This window comes from Arachis stenosperma, chromosome 7, assembly GCF_014773155.1.
Source record: "Arachis stenosperma cultivar V10309 chromosome 7, arast.V10309.gnm1.PFL2, whole genome shotgun sequence".
Taxonomy (NCBI): domain Eukaryota; kingdom Viridiplantae; phylum Streptophyta; class Magnoliopsida; order Fabales; family Fabaceae; genus Arachis; species Arachis stenosperma.
This window is the reverse complement of record NC_080383.1, coordinates 31,505,790-31,526,613: the sequence shown is the minus strand read 5'-3', so window position 1 is coordinate 31,526,613 and position 20,824 is coordinate 31,505,790. Positions and strand designations below refer to the sequence as shown.

Genomic DNA, 20,824 nt, shown 5'->3' with positions numbered 1-20,824 from the left:
AGGTTTAGACCTTCCGGATTCTCTTGAATACCGTCATCAATTCTAGCTTATACCACGAAGATTCCGGTAAAAGAACCCAAGAGATATCCACCTAATCTAAGGTAGAACGGAGGTGATTGACGGTCACACGTTCATAGGTGAGAATGATGATGAGTGTCACGGATCATCACATTCATCAAGTTGAAGAACAAGTGATATCTTGGAATAAGAACAAGCTGAATTGAATAGAAGAACAATAGTAATTGCATTAATACTCGAGGTACAGCAGAGCTCCACACCTTAATCTATGGTGTGTAGAAACTCCACCGTTGAAAATACATAAGAACAAGGTCTAGGCATGGCCGTGAGGCCAGCCCCCAGTGATCAAAAGATTCAAAGATCTCAAGATGATCTAAGATCCAAAGATGAAAATACAATAGCAAAAGGTCCTATTTATAGAGAACTAGTAGCTTAAGAATTACAAAGGTGAGTAAATGACATAAAAATCCACTTCCGGGCCCACTTGGTGTGTGCTTGGGCTGAGCATTGAAGCATTTTCGTGTAGAGACTCTTTTTGGAGTTAAACGCCAGCTTTTGTGCCAGTTTGGGCGTTTAACTCCCACTTTGGTGCCAGTTCCGGCGTTTAACGCTGGGAATTCTGAGGGTGACTTTGAACGCCGGTTTGGGCCATTAAATCTTGGGCAAAGTATGAAACTATCATATATTTCTGGAAAGCCCAGGATGTCTACTTTCCAACGCCATTGAGAGCGCGCCAATTGGGTTTCTGTAGCTCCAGAAAATTCACTTCGAGTGCAGGGAGGTCAGAATCCAACAGCATCTGCAATCCTTTTCAGTCTCTGAATCAGATTTTTGCTCAGGTCCCTCAATTTCAGCCAGAAAATACCTGAAATTACAGAAAAACACACAAACTCATAGTAAAGTCTAGAAAAGTGAATTTTAATTAAAAACTAATAAAAATATACTAAAAACTAACTAAATCCTACTAAAAACATACTAAAAACAATGCCAAAAAGCGTATAAATTATCCGCTCATCAGTCTATTAAGGTGCGGTGTAGATTGGCGTTTGCCAATATGATGGTGATGACCATGGGATCGTCGTGTCCTGAGATGATGCCAAAGGCGTCCTCTTTAGTGAACGTTATTGCCGGGTTGTTGAGTGCTTCCTCCTTTCCCTCGACATGATATACTTCTTTGAGATATCTTTTCGAATCCACCATGTATCATGTGGACATGTCTCTCTGGTGTCTGAGGTGATCATTCAGTTCACTCGGTATCTTCATCCCTTCGTCTCTTTCTTTGATCATCATCTCGGGTGGCCAGAAATCGATCTAATTTTCCCTCTCTCACCAACTTTTCTATGATTTTTTTAAGTCGAAGCATTCGTTTGTGGAGTGTCCACGGACTCGATGATATTCACAATATTCCTTTCGGTTTCCTCCTCCCTTTTTGTCTTTGAGTGGTCGTGCTGGGGGGATTTTTTCTGTATGGCAGACTTCTTTGTATATCTCGACCAGGGATGCCCTAAGAGGAGTGTAATTGTGGTATTTTTTATTTTCTCCCCTTGTCGATCTTCTTTCCTCTTGGATTCCTTGTCTTTGTCTCGATAGGAGGTCTCTGATTTTGAGGTCTCTCCTAACCGAGCGTTTTCTTCCATGTTGATATATTTTTCTGCTCGTTCCTGTACTTCGTCCAAGGAGGTCGGGTATTTTTTTTGATATAGATTGGCTAAAAGGTCCTTCTTGTAGGCCGTTGATGAGTCCCATGATGGCAGCTTCTGTTGATAAACTTTGTATGTCCATGCACGTTTTGTTGAATCTTTCCATTTAGTTTCGGAGGCTCTCCCGATCTCCTTGTTTGATCCCTAGTAAGCTGGGGGCGTGCTTGGCCTTATCTTTCTGAATGGAGAATCTGGCTAGGAATTTTTTAGCTAGGTCATCAAAGTTTGAGATGGACTTTGGGGGTAGGTTGTCGAACCATCGGATTGCTGTCTTTGTGAGAGTTGTTGGAAAGGCTTTATAGCGAACAGCATCTGGGGCGTCGGTAAGGTACATTCTGCTTCTGAAGTTGCTGAGGTGGTTGATAAACCCATATTTCATGGTTTATCTTGTGCTCAATTGAGTGGTTTTTATCTACTCTTTACCCACTTATTCATACTATTTGCATGTTTTACATTTTCCCTCCTAATTATGTGCTTTGATTGAAAACATGCTTCTTTGACCTTAATTTTATTAATATTAATTCTCCTTTTATACCATTAGATGCCTTGATATGTGTGTTAAGTGTTTTCAGAGATTATAGGGCATGAATGGCTCAGAAGGATGGGAAGAAAGCATGCAAAAGAGGAAGGAATGCAAGAAGTTGGAGAAATTGCTAAGCTGTCCAGCCTGACCTCTCTGCACTCAAACGGCTGTAACTTTAGCTACAGAGGTCCAAACGATGCGGTTCCAGTTGCGTTCGAAAGCTAACGTCCGGGGCTTCGATTTGATATATAATATGATATAGTTTCCCTGACGCTAGGCGACGCGACCGCGTGATCCATGCGGCCGCGTCGCAATGACGAAAATCCAGCCTGGCCAAATTCGAAACCAGCGAATTCTGAACTGTTTCTGACCCAGTTTGCGGCCCAGAAAACACAGATTAAAGGCTATAAAGTGGAGAAATGCATCCATTCATAGGGCTACTCATAATTCACTTCTCATGATTTAGATTAGTTTTGAGAGAGGTTCTCTCCTCTCTCTTAGGATTAGGATTTAGGACTTCTCTTAGTTTTAGGAGTAACTCTCAATCTCGGGTTCTTTATTTTTATTTATTTTTCCAATTAAATTTATGAACTCTTTCATGTTACAGATTACTCTTTTAAATTAATATTATTTGAGGTATTTCAGTTTAATATTGCTTTCTTTTATTTACATGATTATTGCTTCCCATCTAAAAGTATTTTTTATTCCAGCAGCTTCAATTTTCTTTCCTTTTGGCCTTGGTTAAATAATTGGTAACTCTAGAGTTATCAAACTCATTATTGATTGAAAATTGGATTTCTTCATTTTATTAATTCATATTCCAATAACTCTAGCCTTTCCCAAGGAAAGACTAGGACTTGAGGATTCGAATTAATTCCTCCACTTAACTTACCTTCATAGTTAGAGGTTAACAAGGTGGGAGAAGAATCCAATTCTCTTCATAATTGATAAGGATAACTAGGATAGGACCTCCAGTCTTTATACCTTGCCAAGAGTTTATTTTACAGTTATTTATTTATTTTTATTGCTTTGAAAATATGCTTGTGCCCATTGCCCAAATTCTCAAAACCCCCAATTTACAATCTCCATAGCCAATAATAAGAACATACCTCCCTGCAATTCCTTGAGAAGACGACCCGAGGTTTAAATACTCGATTATCAATTTTAAAGGGGTTTGTTACTTGTGACAACCAAAACGTTTGTACGAAGGGATTTCTGTCGGACGAGATCTTCTATGCTGATCGGAGTTGTTGTGTCCGACTTGATGATGGTGGCTGGAGCCACCGTGTCCGGAGGGTGGGGGGTACCTGCAAGGGACTCCGATGCTTAAGTTAGCAAGGGTATTAAGCAGGTATTGAGTAGAATCAGAGTATGAGTTATACCTGGGTGCTCTAGTGTATTTATAATGGTGAGATGTGACCTTCTGTGGATAAGATAAGTTAGTTATCTTATCTTATCTTATCTTCAAGTGAGGTCATCTTATCTTCAAGGAAACCGCCCTTCTCTCTGTAGACTTGGGCCGCCTTAGGATTTGGGGCGTGTTCCTCTATTTGGGCCCTTCTTTGGGCTTTCCTGGTGACTTGGCCGAGCTCTTAAGAAAGAGGTCGGGTTGTCCTGACTTGAAGAGGTCGGTCGCTTTGTCTGTCGAACATCCCGGGTCGGACAGCTCGACCCAGGGTATGAACACTAACGTTGGCTCCTTGATCTCAAATCCACGTTAACTTTCACGTTAATGGTCTTAACGTGAAAGTTAACGTAGGCAATGTTAGTTGGTCCAACGTTAGTGACAAAAGTGAGTGTCACTAACGTTGGCTTTTGTTTTCCTCTTCCACGTTAGAGTTCACGTTAACTAAGTTAACGTGACTCTTAACGTGGATCATTGCCAAGTTCTCCAACGTTAGTGGTGTTCACTTTTACCACTAATGTTGGAGGAAAACGTTATTGGTGTTCACGTTTCCTCTTAACGTGGAGTTTCTCATTTTCTTCTACGCTAACTACCACGTTAACTTAATTAACGTGGCAAGTAACTTGAGCTATGGATGGCTTCGCAGGCGTTATTGGTGATCACTTTTCTCATTAACGTTGCAAGCTTTTCACCATTCCACGTTAGTGTTCATGTTAACTAGGTTAACGTGAATACTAACGTGGTTCTTCCTTGCTTCCTTTGCCCTGAAATCAAGCAATTAAAGTGGATCAAAGCTCTAGCCAAAGTCATGAGATTATGCATCATCAATTTATCATGCAATTCTAACAAAATACTCATGAAATTATGCAAAATTCACAAAAGTTTCTTGAATCAAGGTGGAAGTGTAATTTCATCCAAAACTTGCCTTATTCACTAAGAAAATGCATGAAACTACCCTAAAACAGTAAAGAAAAGGTTAGTGAAACTGGCCTTGATGCCCTGGCATCAATAGTCCAATCGACATTCAAACCTCGCATCAAACAATTCTACAATCTATAATCGAGAGTACTAGTCTCCCGAGTCGTCCTCCCTTCGAATTGCTAGAGAATGCATGTTATTGATTAGGAAGCTTTTGTTATGAATCTTTTGAAGGTCGGTGTATTAATAGCAAGGGTAGATGACAAACAATCAATATTAAAGGACTTGGCCTAGGGTTGGCATTAGAAATTCTATCACTATAGTTTCCTTCAATGATGATAACAATTAAGCCTTGCTCCACTTAGTTGACCTCTAAGTATAGAGGAAAGTCAAGTGAAAGTAATTAGCTTGAATCACAAGTCTTAGCTTCACCCTAAGGGAATCTAATTTTAGTACATCCCAAACCAATTAGCAATCCTTAGTTCTCAATCAACAATTGACATTTACTATTCAACTTTTTCTAATGGCCCAAACCCTAAGCCAAGTGAGAAACTTTTACTCCATAACTAGTATTGGCATTTTATCAAACAATTGATGAGCATTCATAAGAGCCATTAAGGAATTAGAATGAAGAATGAAAATGAAGAGATCTAGATTACACAATTATCTACAATTGAACAATCACAAGTAATGGATATGAAATTACCTCAATTCACTAGTTCCAAATCCAAGTAACAAAAGCAAAGCTAGATCCAAAGTGAAAGGATCAAAGAACACTAATTGAGAATATGAGAAGAGTAGATCTACTAATTGCATCAAAGTAAAAGTGTATTACAATGGATCTCACCAAGGAAAATCAAAGGAGAATTGTAATGGAGATTGAGGAGAATGAAATCCTAGAGAGAGGTTGGAGATTCTCTTTCTACCCAAAGTGTAACTAACACTAAAAAATATCTCAGGAAATGTAAAATGAGCCAAAAATCCCTTAACCCTTCAATCCTTGGTCTTCTTAAGCTTTTCCCACCAAAGCACTTCCCCAAAATAGGGTCTCTAACTGTCTCCACATTTTGGTCACGTGCTCTCTTAAAAATCATGTGAGACCATCGGCGCGTACGTGCACAGCACGTGCACGCGCCCCTGGGGCAATTTGTAATTCGTGCGCAAGCGTAATTTACGCGGACGCGTCCAAGAGGATCATGACTTAGCCGCTACATGCGCCGGCTTATAGCTTGGCTCCTAGCTTAGCTCTTGATGGCGCACATTCACGTGGACGCGCCATGTGCGCATACGCGTCAATGCTGAAGTTTCCAAAGCTAATTTTCTCATGCTCCTTTCCTTTGTACATACTTCCCTTCTCTCCTCCGGGTCATCCCTGCCCTATACTCTGAAACCACTTAACACACAGGTCACGGCATCGAATGGCACCAAGGGAGGATTAGAAATATATCTAATTTAGTGCAAAATAAGCATGTTTTCATCCATGAGGCAAAATTAGGAAAGGAACACAAAGTCATGTATTTTCATACGAAAAGTGTGTAGAATCATTGATAAAACCCTCGAAATCAATACTGAATAAACCCTAAAAATGGGGTTTATCAACCTCCCCACACTTAGATTGTAGCATGTCCTCATGCTTAGAGAAAAGTGAAAGACCAAAGCATCAAATAGGCAAGAGATTCATGAGGTGCAATCTACTTATATGAATGCAACTAAGACTGGTGCTACTATCCACTTGGTTAAGAGCTAATCGATCTTCCTAAGATACATTCAAGCACATAGGGCAAGATGGTAGGCAATGCATGAAACTTACCAATTTTAATCATCAAAGTGAGATATACGCAACTTGCATGAAGAATGCTCGTGAGAGCCGGGAACAAGGATTGGAGCTTCGAACCCTCACCGGAAGTGTTTGCACTCTATCCGCTCGGTGTATCGGGTTAATCACTCAGTTCTCCCCTATTTCATGCTTCTCCAAAATTTGTTCTTCCTCTAACAATCAACAATTTTTACATGCATGCGCACATGTATCATGAGGTCTTTCCTAGGTTGTAATGGGGCTAGGGTCAAGGTGGGGTTATATATTTGGCTAGGTGAGCTAAAAATTGGATCTTTTGATTAACCTAAACTTCCCACCCAACCTATATAATATCCTATATAATTATATACTAGTCTAACTACCCATTACTCACTTTTTTCACATACTCATGCATTTTCTTTTGCTTTATAACACATATGCATTGACTTTTATTGAACTTTACTTTGGGGCATTTTGTCCCCTTTTTATTGCTTCTCTTTTTTTTCATTTTTTTCTTTCAAGGATATCAATGCATAAGGTCTTACATTCAATTAACGCATGAGTGTGTGCCCGATTCCCAAATATAGAAATACAAAACAAATACATCCACTTTTCCTCAACCAATGTCCCACCTCATTTTCCCACACTTGAATGACACACACACACTAGCCTAAGCCAATCAAAGATTCACATAGGGACATTCATGGTTTTCGCTTCTTGGCTTGTAATGTGCTAGAATTAAGAATGAGTGGATTAAGCGTAGGCTCAAAGTTGGTTGCAAGGGTTGTTCGTATGGTAAGGCTATTTGGTTAGTGGCTAAGTGAATTGATGGCCTCAGTCATATACATGCATTCACACATACAACAATGGACATATAGAGTCAAACAAAGTAAGGATCACAATTATAGAGAGAGAACAATGCACACAAGAAGGAAGGTAAGTGACTATAAGATGTAGCCACGCAATAAGGCTCAAAACTCACTTGCTTGTGTTCTTAACTCAAAATCCATGTTCCAAGGTACAATCTCTAAGTGAGCTTAGCATCAAAAGTTTTTTTTTTCAAAATTGGTAAGGTTGCCCGAAAATCTCAGTTTCCTAGGAGAGAATTCATTACTCCAACCATGTAGACTATCATGCAAATGGTGTCAAGGAAAACCTAATCATGCAAACTATCTTAACTACAAAGTGATTCAAAAGTTTATTCCGGTGTTACCTACGGAGATCGGTCGGCCGACCTCCCCACACTTAAAACTTAGCACGGTCCTCCGTGCTATAAGTGATGCGCAATGGGTGGCCGGGTCCGGAATGTCCTTCATCTCCCTTGTCAGTGCTATGTCCGCTCGATGTTGTAGTGGATGTGGAGATATCCGGTTCCTCCAAAGGTGGGGTGACAATGCTTAGAAGCTTCTTCACGTGAGCATATCGGCGTTGGTTGCGCCGCTCATAACGGTCCAATTTCTTATGAAGGTTTTCAAGGCGTTGGATGGATGATTTTGGTGGTGCGGATGAAGAGGTGGGGTTGCAATTGGGGATAGTCTTGCTGAGGTCCTCGGTAACCACTGGAGGTTTGAGGCACCTTTTGGTCGGAACAACATCACCTTCGACCGGAATTAAGGTCCTCCGGTCCTTGGTCTCGTGGGAAACACCGGCCGCCGCGACTAATTCGGTTACCATGGCGGGGAAGGGCAAGTTTTCCTTAACATAAATGTGCCCCATGGATTGTCGGATGGCATGCGGGATGTCGACCGGTTTCTTGGTTAGGATGCACCAAACCAATAAGGCAAGCTTGGCGGTAATGGATGACCCACGGGTGCTTGGGAGCACGTAGTGAGCTAGGATTTGGGCCCATGCCATGGCTTCTTGAGTGAGGAAACGTGCATCTACACCCTTTGGCCTTTGCTTTATAGTCCCTCGAATCTAAGAGGCTTCGGGTAAAGCTATTACTCGGAGAACCGCGTTCCAATCGAAACCACGTTTGCAGCATACCGACAAAACTTCTTGATAGGCGTCATGCCCGTCCGGTAATGACCCGATCTTAAGTACTCCTTGGATGGCTTCCACCGTGACCGGTACTTGCTTTCGGCGCACAAAAATCGATGTGAGAAGGGGTGAGTAGTAGTTGGAGTAAAACTCTACCACCCATGATAAGTTGACCTCCTTTGGTTGCCTCATGAGGAACCTCCATTGCCTCCGCTCAATGCGGGGCATCATCATCGGAGCGATGTGAGCCGGTAGGACTAGAAGGGGCTCCGAGTGATAGTTTCGCTCAGTCATCCCTGGGTAAACAAGTTCACAGTAGCGGTTAGGGAACTTGTTTGAATCCTTTGGAGGGTTGTCCTTCTCTAAAATATCAATGTTGGAGGGGCCCTTAGCCCTCCTTCGGAGGGGCTTGGCCGTCGGCTCTTGGCGCGCTCTATTGGCGGTTGGTTTCTTCGGGGCCTTCCCTTTGTCCTTCTTGATAACCATCCTGCGAGAGTGAAAAGGAAGGAAATATCAAACACAAAGGAACACAACTATATGGGGAGCATGCAAGTGAGAGATTATGCCATAAGGGATTAAGTGTCCACACTACATGACAGCTGCAACATGTAACTAAGACAACATTTGTTAAACAAGGCAAATCACTAGCATGTGGTATAAGGGCGGTTTAAGCATGCAAGTAAGAGGCATGAGAAGTATACACCCCCAAATATTAAGGATGGAAGGCAAGTCATGGTAAAGTGAGTAAGTAGAATGTGAAATATGAAGAATAGTGTGGCCGATGCACCTAAGAATAGTCAAGCTAGTGAGAGAAAGCACGTAGTTGGGAAGCAATGAGTCAAAATGAGCTCAAAAGATCATGTATGCTTTTCCTCAAACACTTGGCGTGCATTCTTTTTGTAGTACACAAATAAGTGGAAGAAGAGCAATGTAACATCCCACAAAGCAACATTAGTCACCATAATGCACTATGAATGCGATGAAATCATGCGAAATATTTTAATCCACTAATGCAAAAGAAGTCATGACCACAACACCCATAAAGAAGTATAAAAAGAAAAACAAAGACAACCAAGTAATGAAGAGCTTAAAAGGGAAAAGAAGAAGCTACCTAAGAGAAAACAAAATCAACTAACTAAGAAAGAAATGAAGGAGGTAGAGCAAGAGGGAAAGTAGGGTATAGTACCTTGGGAGAGAAGGAAAGGGAATGGAGATGTAGGTGAGAGAAAGGGGTGGAAGGAAGTGAAGACTTAGAGGGGAGAGAAAATGTGGGGACCACCGGAGGTGGGTGGTCGCCGGAGGTGGTGCTGAGAGGTGGGTGGAGTGGTGTAGAGAGGGGTTGGAAGAAAGGGAATAGTGAATGGTAGAAGAGGTGGAAAGGGGAGATGTAAGTGCGTTGTCTTATAATTCACGTCGCTCATCGACGCGTGCGCGCACTGTTCCGAGGGTTACCTGAAACTATAGGTCGATCTCGGTCGAGATCTTCTGCGTTGGTCGGAGCCGATGTATCTGGCGGGTATATAGTCGCCGGAGCTAGTGTGTCCGACTTGTAACACTGAAAGTGCTGCTGATCCTTCGTCCCCGGAGGGTGGGGGGTACCTGCAAGGGACTCCGATGCTTTAAGTTAGCAAGGGTATTAAGCAGGTATTGAGTAGAATCAGAGTATGAGTTATACCTGGGTGCTCCAGTGTATTTATAATGGTGAGATGTGACCTTCTGTGGATAAGATAAGTTAGTTATCTTATCTTATCTTTATCTTATCTTTAAGTGAGGTCATCTAATCTTCAAGGGAACCACCTTTCTCTCTGTAGGCTTGGGCTGCCTTAGGATTTGGGGTGTGTTCCTCTATTTGGGCCCTTATTTGGGCTTTCCCGTTGACTTGATCCGAGCTCATATGAAAGAGGTCGGGTTGTCCTGACCTGAAGAGGTCGGTCGCTTTATCCGTCGAACATCCCGGGTCGGACAGCTCGACCCAGGGTATGAACAGTGCTCCTACTTGAGCTCGGTCTTCTTTTTAAGGTCGAGTCCTTGACTTCGGTCCTTTTTTGGTGAAGCCGAACTCGAGCATTTTGTCGATTCCTTTGTAGCAGCTTTTGAATGTAGAACGTTTCCTCTAAAGCGCGCGTTTTTCTATCGGCGCTTTTTTGGGAACATGCGAGGGTTTAATGCCTTCTTTAATTTGAACATTAATTGCCCCGTTTCCCCTGGGCTCTTTACTTTTGATTTTAAAAAACCCAGAAAACGGTTTCTCTCCTTTTATTTTCCTTGTAACCTCTTCGTAACTTTTTCCTCTTCTTTCTTCGCTTTCTGTCTTTTGCTTGTGCTTCTGCTTCCTGGCGTTAGTGGCGTCGCTCGGCGGTTTCCTAGGCAACTTTTGTTTCTGCCCTTTTTCGAAGTTTCTTCCGTCTCCAGGTTAGTCCCCTTTAACGCTTTCTCTTTGATTTTGGTTTTGTGATGAGGTTTTGGTTTTGATCCTCTCTTTTTGAAAAAGTTTGGATCTTTCTATTTTCCTTGAGCCCTAGATTTGTTGAAATGTGCTTTCTGAGAGTTTCTCTATCTTCTGCATGATCCTTTTTGCTTTTGCTGGGTGGCTTTAGGGTTTTGCATGTTTTTGTTGTTTCTGTTCTTGATACTACTTGTCCGTGTCTGTTCCTCATTTATTTGAAGGTTGCTTTTGTCTGCTCTTAAAAAAAAAGGTTGCATCTTTAATGGTCTCTGCTTGGCGTGTTTGATGTTTGAGAATGCTTTTTGCTTGGTAGGCTTGTGATGATTTGCTGTGTTTTCCTTTGATGAAAAGCGTTTGTTGTTTTTGAATTCTTTTTGAGAAATGCTGGGATGCAAGCTGTAGAGTATTTCTGAAAACCTTGCTTTGTTACTGCCTCCAAAAGATGCCTGATGAGCGGATAATTTATACGCTTTTTGGCATTGTTTTTAGTATGTTTTTAGTATGATTTAGTTAGTTTTTAGTATATTTTTATTAGTTTTTAGTTAAAATTCACTTTTCTGGACTTTACTATGGGTTTGTGTGTTTTTCTGTGATTTCAGATATTTTCTGGCTGAAATTGAGGGATCTGAGCGAAAATCTGATTTAGAGGCTGAAAAGGACTGCAGATGCTGTTGGATTCTGACCTCCCTGCACTCGAAGTGGATTTTCTGGAGCTACAGAAGCCCAATTGGCGCGCTCTCAACGGCATTGGAAAGTAGACATCCTGGGCTTTCCAGCAATGTATAATAGTCCATACTTTGCCCGAGATTTGATGGCCCAAACCGGCGTTGCAAATCAACCTCAGAACTTCCAGCGTTTAACGCTGGAACTGGCATAAAAATTAGAGTTAAACGCCCAAACTGGCATGAAAGCTGGCGTTTAACTCCAGAAAAGGTCTCTACACATGAAAGCTTCAATGCTCAGCCCAAGCACACACCAAGTGGGCCCGGAAGTGGATTTTTCTGTCATTTACTCATTTCTGTAAACCTTAGGTTACTAGTTCACTATTAATAGGATCTTTGGACATTGTAGCTGTACCTCATGACACTTTACACGTTTCTTTGTGTACATTCTACGGCATGAGTCTCTAAACCCCATGGTTGGGGGTGAGGAGCTCTGCTGTGTCTTGATGGATTAATGCAATCACTACTGTTTCTTATTCAATCATGCTTGCTTCCGTTCTAAGATATCACTTGTTCTTAAACCGGATGAATGTGATGATCCGTGACACTCATCATCATTCTCAACTATGAACGTGTACCTGACAACCACCTCCGTTCTACCTTAGATTAAGTAGATATCTCTTGGATTCTTTACTCAGAATCTTCGTGGTATAAGCTAGAACTGATGGCGGCATTCAAGAGAATCCGGAAGGTCTAAACCTTGTCTGTGGTATTCTGAGTAGGATTCAATGATTGAATGACTGTGACGAGCTTTAAACTCCTGAAGGCGGGGCGTTAGTGACAGACGCAAAAGAATCACTGGATTCTATTCCGGCCTGATTGAGAACCGACAGATGGATAGCCGTGCCGTGACAGGGTGCGTTGAACATTTCCACTGAGAGGATGGGAGGTAGCCACTGACAACGGTGAAACCCTACATACAGCTTGCCATGGAAGGAGCCTTGCGTGTTTGAAGAAGAAGACAGTAGGAAAGCAGAGATTCAGAAGGCCGAGCATCTCCAAAGCCTCAACCTATTCTCCATTACTGCAAAACAAGTACTTATTTCATGTTCTTTTGCTTTTCACAATCAATCTTGATAATTTCTGATATCCTGACTAAGATTTACAAGATAACCATAGCTTGCTTCAAGCCAACAATCTCCGTGGGATCGACCCTTACTCACGTAAGGTATTACTTGGACGACCCAGTGCACTTGCTGGTTAGTTGTGCGGGATTGCAAAAGTGTGATTGCAATTTCGTGCACCAAGTTTTTGGCACCGTTGCCGGGGATTGTTCGAGTTTGGACAACTGACGGTTTATCTTGTTGCTTAGATTAGGACTGTTTTATTTTTATTGGTTTAGAGTCTTTTAGTTGAGTCTAGTTTCATATTTTAAGTTTGGTGTCAATTGCATGCTTTTGTTTTTCTTCTAATTTTCGAATTTGCATGTCTTTAGTCCCTTTTTGATCCGTAAAAATTCTAAGTTTGGTGTCCTCTTTGTGTTTTTCCTTTAAAATTTTCGAAAAAAAATTGTGTTTGATTTTCTAAAATTTTAAGTTTGGTGTTGTTCCGGGGGTTACCTGAAACGTGTAGCTCGGTCGTCTGGAGAGGCCCGAGGTGGGGGTTCAGGGACCCGAGCTTGATATGCAGAGTGGTTGGTGGTTGTACCTGCAATGACACTCCGATGCTTAAGTTAGCATGGGTCCAAGCAGATATGTGTAGATGTGGAATGTATGCCATACCTGGGTGCTCCAGTGTATTTATAGTAGTTGGCCGTTGGTGCGCGAAATTGTGAACTATACTTTTTCACAACTCTCATAATCCCTGGTAATGGCTCCAAAAACGTGGTAGCCCAATACCATGGCATTACACAACTTCGCACAACTAACCAGCAAGTGCACTGGGTCGTCCAAGTAATAAACCTTACGTGAGTAAGGGTCGATCCCACGGAGATTGTTAGTATTGAAGCAAGCTATGGTCATCTTGTAAATCTTAGTCAGGCAAACTCAGATATATATGGTGATGAACGAAAATAACATAGAAGATAAAGATAGTGATACTTATGTAATTCATTGGTAGGAACTTCAGATAAGCGCATGAAGATGCCTTCCCTTCCGTCTCTCTGCTTTCCTACTGTCTTCATCCAACCCTTCTTACTCCTTTCCATGGCAAGCTCGTGTAGGGTTTCACTGTTGTCAGCAGCTACCTCCCATCCGCGCAGTGAAAGCAAATGCACGCACTCTGTCACAGTACTGCCAATCACCGGTTTGGTTCCCTCCCCTACCGGAATAGAATAACTCTTTTGCGTCTGTCACTAACGCCCAGTAGGTTACAGGTTTGAAGCACGTCACAGTCATTCAATCATTGAATCCTACTCAGAATACCACAGACAAGGTTAGACCTTCCGGATTCTCTTGAATGCTGCCATCAGTTCTTGCCTATACCACGAAGACTCTGATCTCACGGAATGGTTGGCTCGTTTGTCAGGCGAGCACTCGGTTGTCAGGCGATCAACCATGCATCGTGCAATCAGGAATCCAAGAGATATTCACCAAGCCTCAGATACTTGTAGAACAAGAATGGTTGTCAGTCACCTTGTTCATGGGTGAGAATGGTGATGGGCGTCAATCATCACCTTCATCATGTTGAAGAACAAGTGATATCTTGGTAAAAGAATAAGCGGAATTGAATGGAAGAACAATAGTAATTGCATTAATACTCGAGGTACAGCAGAGCTCCACACCTTAATCTATGGTGTGTAGAAACTCCACCGTTGAAAATACATAAGAACAAGGTCTAGGCATGGCCGAATGGCCAGCCTCCCAAAGAGGGTTCAATCATCAAAACATGATCAAAAGATTCCCCCTTTTTTTACAATAGTAAAAGGTCCTACTTATAAGAAACTAGTAGCCTAGGGTGTACAGAAATGAGTAAATGACATAAAAATCCTCTTCCGGGCCCACTTGGTGTGTGCTTGGGCTGAGCAATGAAGCAATTTCGTGTAGAGACTCTTCTTGGAGTTAAACGCCAGCTTTGGTGCCAGTTTGGGCGTTTAACTCCCATTTGGGTGCCAGTTCCAGCGTTTAACGCTGGAATTTCTGTAGGTGACTTTGAACGCCGGTTTGGGCCATCAAATCTTGGGCAAAGTATGGACTATCATATATTGCTGGAAAGCCCAGGATGTCTACTTTCCAACGCCGTTGAGAGCGCGCCAATTGGGCTTCTGTAGCTCCAGAAAATCCGCTTCGAATGCAGGGAGGTCAGAATCCAACAGCATCTGCAGTCCTTTTTGGTCTCAGGATCAGATTTTTGCTTAGGTCCCTCAATTTCAGCCAGAAAATACCTGAAATCACAGAAAAACACACAAACTCATAGTAAAGTCCAGAAAAGTGAATTTTAACTAAAAACTAATAAAAATATACTAAAAACTAACTAGATCATACTAAAAATATACTAAAAACAATGCCAAAAAGTATACAAATTATCCGCTCATCACAACACCAAACTTAAATTGTTGCTTGTCCTCAAGCAACTGAAAATCAAATAAGATAAAAAGAAGAGAATATGCAATGAACTCCAAAAACATCTATGAAGATCAGTATTAATTAGATGAGCGGGGCTTTTATCTTTTTGCCTCTGAATAGTTTTGGCATCTCATTCTATCCCTTGTAATTCAGAATGATTGGCTTCTTTAGGAACTCAGAATCCAGATAGTGTTATTGATTCTCCTAGTTAAGTATGATGATTCTTGAACACAGCTACTTATTGAGTCTTGGCTGTGGCCCAGAGCACTTTGTCTTCCAGTATTACCACCGGATACATACATGCCACAGACACATAATTGGGTGAACCTTTTCAGATTGTGACTCAGCTTTGCTAAAGTCCCCAATTAGAGGTGTCCAGGGTTCTTAAGCACACTCTTATTGCCTTGGATCACAACTTTATTCTTTTCTTTTTTTTTCTTTCTTCTTTTTTTTTCGGTTTTTTTTTTTCGCTTGCTTTCTTCCTTTTTTGTATTCACTGCTTTTTCTTGCTTCAAGAATCATTTTATTGATTTTTCAGATCCTCAGTAACATGTCTCCTTTTTCATCATTCTTTCAAGAGCCAACATTCATGAACCACAAGTTCAAAAGACATATGCACTGTTCAAGCATACATTCAAAGAACAAAAGTGTTGCCACCACATCAAAATAATTAAACTATTATAAAATTCAGAATTCATGCAATTCTTTCCTTTTCAATTAAGCACGTTTTTATTCAAGAAAGGTGATGGATTCATAGGACATTCATAACTTTAAGGCATAGACACTAAGACACTAATGATCACAAGACACAAACATGGATAACCATAAGCATAAAAATCGAAAAACAGAAGAATAAAGAACAAGGAAATCAAGGAACGGGTCCACCTTAGTGATGGCGGCTCTTTCTTGCTCTTGAAGATCCTATGGAGTGCTTGAGCTCCTCAATGTCTCTTCCTTGTCTTTGTTGCTCCTCCCTCATGATTCTTTGGTCTTCTCTAATTTCATGGAGGAGAATGGAGTGTTCTTGATGCTCCACCCTCAGTTGTCCCATGTTGGAACTTAGTTCTCCTAGGGAGGTGTTTAGTTGCTCCCAATAGTTTTGTGGAGGAAAATTCATCCCTTGAGGAATCTCAGGGATCTCATGATGAGTGAGATCTCTTGTGTACTCCATCCTTTTCTTGGTGATGGGCTTGTCCTCATCAATGGGAATGTCTCCCTCTATGTCAACTCCAACTGAATAACAGAGGTGACAAATGAGATGAGGAAAGGCTAACCTTGCCAAGGTGGAGGTCTTGTCCGCCACCTTATAGAGTTCTTGGGCTATAACCTCATGAACCTCTATTTCTTCTCCAATCATGATACTATGGATCATGATGGCCCGGTCTATGGTAACTTCGGACCGGTTGCTAGTGGGGATGATTGAGCGTTGTATGAACTCTAACCATCCTCTAGCCACGGGCTTGAGGTCATGCCTTCTCAATTGAACCGGCTTTCCTCTTGAATCTTGCTTCCATTGTGCGCCCTCTTCACATATGATTGTGAGGACTTGGTCCAACCTTTGATCAAAGTTGACCCTTCTAGTGTAAGGATGCTTATCTCCTTGCATCATAGGCAAGTTGAACGCCACCCTCACACTCTCCGGACTAAAATCCAAGTATTTCCCCCGAACCATAGTGAGATAATTCTTTGGATTCGGGTTCACACTTTGGTCATGGTTCTTTGTGATCCATGCATTGGCATAGAACTCTTGAACCATCAAGATTCCGACTTGTTGAATGGGGTGGTAAGAACTTCCCAACCTCTTCTTCGGATCTCATGGCGGATCTCCGGATATTCACCCTTTTTGAGTGAAAAGGGGACCTCGGAGATCACCTTCTTCAAGGCCACAACTTCATAGAAGTGGTCTTGATGCACCCTTGAGAGGAATCTATCCATCTCCCATGACTCGGAGGTGGAAGCTTTTGCCTTCCCTTTCCTCTTTTTAGAGGTTTCTCCGGCCTTGGATGCCATAAATGGTTATGGAAAAACAAAAGGCAACGCTTTTACCACACCAAACTTAAAATGTTTGCTCGTCCTCGAGCAAGAAGAAGAAGAGAGTAGAAGAAGAAGAAATGAGGAAGAGGGAGATGGTGGTGTATTCGGCCAAGAAGGGGAAGAAAGGGTGTTTAGGTTGTGTGAAAATGAAGAGTTGAAGAAGGGTATTTATAGGAGAGAGGGGGGTAAAGGTTCGGCCATTATGGGGGGTTTGGGAGGGAAAGTGGTTTGAATTTGAAGGGTGAGGTTGGTGGGGTTTTATGAAGGATGGATGTGAGTGGTGAAGAGAAAGATGGGATTTGATAGGTGAGAGGTTTTTGGGGAAGAGGTGTTGAGGTGATTGGTGAATGGGGGAAGAAGAGAGAGAGTGATGGTAGGGTCCTGTGGGGTCCACAGATCCTGTAGTGTCAAGGAAAAGTCATCCCTGCACCAAATGTTGCTCAAAATCACGTTTTGAGCCATTTCTGGCGTTAAACGCCGGGCTGGTGCCCATTCCTGGCGTTTAACGCCAGGTTCTTGCCCTTTACTGGCGTTTAACGCCAGTCTGGTACCCCTTTCTGGCGTTAAACGCCCAGAATGGTGCCAGACTGGGCGTTAAACGCCCAACAGCTAGCATTACTGGCATTTGAACGCCAGTTTCTTCTCCTCCAGGGTGTGCTGTTTTTCTTCCTGTTTTTCATTCTGTTTTTGCTTTTTTCATTGTTTTTGTGACTTCTTATGATCATCAACCTACAAAAAAGATAAGATAACAAAAGAAAATAATTAATTATAAAACATTGGGTTGCCTCCCAACAAGCGCTTCTTTAATGTCATTAGCTTGACAGAGGACTCTCATGGAGCCTCAGAAATGCTCAGAACCGTGTTGGAACCTCCCAACACCAAACTTAGAGTTTGAATGTGGGGGTTCAACACCAAACTTAGAGTTTGGTTGTGGCCTCCCAACACCAAACTTAGAGTTTGACTGTGGGGGCTCTGCTTGGCTCTGTTTTGAGAGAAGCTCTTCATGCTTCCTCTCCATGATGATAGAGAGATGTCCTTGGGCCTTAAACACCAAGGATTCTTCATTCACTTGAATGATCAACTCTCCTCTATCAACATCAATCACAGCCTTTGCTGTGGCTAGGAAGGGTCTGCCAAGGATGATGGATTCATCCATGCACTTCCCAGTCTCTAGGACTATGAAATCAGTAGGGATGTAATGGTCTTCAATCTTCACCAAAACATTCTCTACAAGTCCATGAGCTTGTTTTCTTGAATTGTCTGCCATCTCTAATGAGATTCTTGCAGCTTGCACCTCAAAGATCCCTAATTTCTCCATTACAGAGAGGGGCATGAGGTTTACACTTGACCCTAAGTCACACAAGGCCTTCTTGAAGGTCATGGTGCCTATGGTACAAGGTATAGAAAACTTCCCAGGATCCTGCCTCTTTTGAGGCAGTTTCTGCCTAGACAAGTCATCCAGTTCTTTGGTGAGCAAGGGAGGTTCATCCTCCCAAGTCTCATTTCCAAATAACTTGTCATTCAGTTTCATGATTGCTCCAAGGTATTTAGCAACTTGCTCTTCAGTGACATACTCATCCTCTTCAGAGGAAGAATACTCATCAGAGCTCATGAATGGCAGAAGTAAGTCCAATGGGATCTCTATGGTCTCATTTTGAGCCTCAGATTCCCATTGTTCCTCATTGAGGAACTCAGAGGAGATTGGTACACGCCCACTGAGGTCCTCTTCAGTGGCGTCCTCCTCCTCTCTTTCCTCTCCATATTCGGCCATGTCTATGGCTTTGCACTCTCTTTTTGGATTTTCTTCTGTATTACTTGGGAGAGTGCTAGGAGGGAGTTCAGTAACCTTCTTGCTCAGCTGACCCACTTGTCCTTCCAAATTTCTGATGGAGGACCTTGTTTCATTCATGAAACTTTGAGTGGTCTTTATTAGATCAGAGACCATTGTTGCTAAGTCAGAAGTATTCTGCTTAGAACTCTCTGTCTGTTGCTGAGAAGATGATGGAAAAGGCTTGCCATTGCTAAACCTGTTTCTTCCACCATTATTGTTATTGAAACCTTGTTGAGGTCTCTCTTGATTCTTCCATGAGAGATTTGGGTGATTTCTCCATGAAGAATTGTAGGTATTTCCATAGGGTTCTTCTAGGTAATTCACCTCTTCCATGGAAGGGTTCTCAGGATCATAAGCTTCTTCCTCAGATGAAGCATCCTTTGTACTGTTTGGTGCATTTTGCATTCCAGACAGACTTTGAGAAATCAAATTGACTTGTTGAGTCAATATCTTGTTCTGAGCCAATATGGCATTCAGAGTGTCAATCTCAAGAACTCCTTTCTTCTGACTAGTCCCATTGTTCACAGGATTCCTTTCAGAAGTGTACATGAATTGGTTATTTGCAACCATTTCAATCAATTCTTGAGCTTCTGCAGGCGTCTTCTTCAGATGAAGAGATCCTCCAGCAGAGCTATCCAAGGACATCTTAGATAGTTCAGAGAGACCATCATAGAAAATACCTATGATGCTCCATTCAGAAAGCATGTCTGAAGGACATCTTCTGATTAATTGTTTGTATCTTTCCCAAGCTTCATAGAGGGATTCTCCATCCTTCTGTCTGAAGGTTTGGACTTCCACTCTAAGCTTACTCCATCTTTGTGGTGGAAAGAACTTTGCCAAGAAGGCATTGACTAGCTTTTCCCAAGAGTCCAGGCTTTCTTTAGGTTGAGAATCCAACCATATTCTAGCTCTGTCTCTTACAGCAAAAGGGAATAGCATCAGTCTATAGACCTCAGGTTAACCCCATTAGTCTTGACTGTGTCACAGATTTGCAAGAATTCAGCTAAAAACTGATGAGGATCTTCCATTGGAAGTCCATGGAACTTGCAATTCTGTTGCATTAGAGAAACTAATTGAGGCTTAAGCTCAAAGTTGTTTGCTCCAATGGCAGGGATAGAGATGCTTCTCCCATAAAAATCAGGAGTAGGTGCAGTAAAGTCACCCAGCACCTTCCTTGCATTGTTTGCATTATTGTTGTTTTCGGCTGCCATGTCTTCTTCTTCTCTGAAGAATTCGGTCAGGTCCTCTAAAGAGAGTTGTGCTTTGGCTTCTCTTAGCTTTCTCTTCAAGGTCCTTTCGGGTTCAGGGTCAGCTTCAACAAGAATGCCTTTGTCTCTGCTCCTGCTCATATGAAAGAGAAGAGAAAAAGAAAATATGGAATCCTCTATGTCACAGTATAGAGATTCCTTGAAGTGTCAGAGGAAAAGAGAAATAGAAAGAAGAAGGAGAAGAAGAATTCGATCTTTTAATTAGATAAGGTTCGAATTGTGCATTTAGGAGGAGTGGTACTCCATAAACAGAAGGATGTGAGAAGGAGGGAAGAGGATTTTCGAAAATTCAGTTAAAAGATTTTGAAAACATTTTGAAAATTTGATTGATAATTTTCGAAAATTGAAAGTGAAAAAGAAATCAAGTGATTTTTGAAAAAGATTTTGAAATTAGAAATTAAAAAGATTTGATTGAAAACTATTTTGAAAAAGATGAGGTTAAAAAGATCTAATTGAAAAGTTATGGTTTTAAAAAGATGTGATTGAGAAGATATGATTTGAAAACAATTTTAAAAGATATGATTTGAAAACAATTTGAAAAGATATGATTTTAAAAATTAATGACTTGCCTAACAAGAAAAGATATGATTCAAACATAAAACCTTTCTTAATAGAAAAGGCAAAAAATGTTCAATCAAATCATTAATTGTTAGTAAGTATCTTTGAAAAAGGAAAGAAATT

General features: G+C 41.7%; 1 non-coding gene across 1 annotated transcript; it reads left to right on the top strand.

Moving 5' to 3' along the window:
• Positions 1 to 19,574: 19,574 nt before the first annotated feature.
• LOC130942455 (small nucleolar RNA R71) lies at positions 19,575 to 19,682 on the top strand. The gene has a single exon (XR_009071025.1). It is a non-coding gene; the product is annotated as a small nucleolar RNA R71 (small nucleolar RNA).
• Positions 19,683 to 20,824: the final 1,142 nt, after the last annotated feature.